A 1694-nucleotide genomic window follows, 5' to 3' on the forward strand; every position below is an offset into this window, starting at 1 on the left:
TCTGGATGTCAGAATTAAATACATCAAGCCCTCAGAGGACTTAGTATATATTCCACCCCCACAGGATAGCCCAAGCCAAGTGGCCAGCTACATACTCACTGGTTTAGAAGAGTCTAGAAATAAGAAGACTTCCATCCTGAGTTCACAACCTAAGGGTAACTACGACGCTGCTGACATATTATTTTGAAACAACTCCTCATTGGTCACCTTAGCAGTTTTAAAAACTTATGCTATAAATCAGAGCACCAAAGTTCTCTCCTTTTTGTAAATTATATTTTCTTTATGTGTATGGGTATTTTGCCTGCACCATGTGTGTGCAAGTGCCCTCAGAAGACAGCATTGGATCCCCTGGAACTGGAGTTACAGACAGTTGTGAGCCGCCATGTGTGTGCTGAGAATAGAACTCGGGTCCTCTGGAAGAGCAGCCAGTGCTCCTAACTGCTTCGCCATCTCTCCAGCACGCCCATAGTTCTCTTGATAATAGATACAGTCTTGTCTTCTTTAAGAAATGAACAAAAAACTGAGCAATAGTAGCTCAGGCTTTTAATCCCTGAGGAGGCAGAGGCAGGTGGATTTCTGTGAGTTCGAGGCCAGCCTGGCCTACAAAGTGAGTTCCAGGACAGCCAACATTACACAGAGAAACCTTGTCTTGAAAAACTAAAAAAGAAAAAAAAAAGCAAACAAAACAACTATGGGGCTGGAGAAATGGCTCAGTGGTTAGAGCACTTCCTGTTCTAGAGCCCCACCTCCCCACCTGTCTGGCTTTGTAGGACACATTCACAGGTTGGAGTCCTGCAGGTGCTCACTGGTGTCTCTACAACTCTGGAGCCTTGGGAAGGCCCTTCTACCCATGGCTCACTGGGCTTTGCCTTAGCAAGGACTCTGCTGTCCTTTACCCTGATGTGGCTCTCTGCCTGGCCTCGGGGATATCTGCGGCATCTTTTGAAACTGCGGTGGAAGTATCCACGCACACAGAGAATACACTTTGTTATTCATGGGGATGGCACTTTGCAGGCATCCTTGCTGTACCATTGGTGGCCTGTGCTGTGCCTGGTCCTGCGTGAACCACAGCTGGGTGGCCAAAGAGTGCTGAATCATAATGGAAGAACAGAACCCAGAAACCAACCCACCCCTGGGACCCTAGCATCCTGGCCTGGGAGGGCCCCTGAGATCTGAGATGCTGTCTTTGCTGTTTGCCATCATCCTGAGGTGTGGCATCTAGCAGAGCTAATCTCCATCAACAGCCTCCGGCTGTCTCTTTGGTGTTTTCATTCTTTACAGTATGGCCAGGCTGAGAACGCTCCAGGTCTTCTTTTCACATTTCACTACAGTCAGGATAGAATGCCAAACCCACAGGACTATCCTCACCACCTGACAAGTGGCCTCATCATTGTCCAGAACCTTGGAAAACGCCAAGGCACAGACAGGCTAAGTCTCTTGCCGCTTTACAGCGGTCACCTTTCCTCCAGTTCCCAATCCCTTACCTCCCTCCCCAACCCCCCCCCCCCCACCGTTTCCGCCTGATAACCCACTGGAGCAGCCTTTGATGTCCCTGTTTCTACTGGTGTTCATGGCCTCTCATGTGATCTCTGAGAAGACTGGAGGCTGAAACTCTTCGCTTCTGAGCCCTGATAAGAAACTCCTGAAGGGAGTTTCAACATGCATTTCTAAACACTTCCAGCCTTGTCCTAGTA

This window comes from Peromyscus californicus, unplaced genomic scaffold (genome assembly GCF_007827085.1).
Source record: "Peromyscus californicus insignis strain IS unplaced genomic scaffold, ASM782708v3 Scaffold_3__1_contigs__length_106647218, whole genome shotgun sequence".
In the NCBI taxonomy this organism is placed as follows: domain Eukaryota; kingdom Metazoa; phylum Chordata; class Mammalia; order Rodentia; family Cricetidae; genus Peromyscus; species Peromyscus californicus.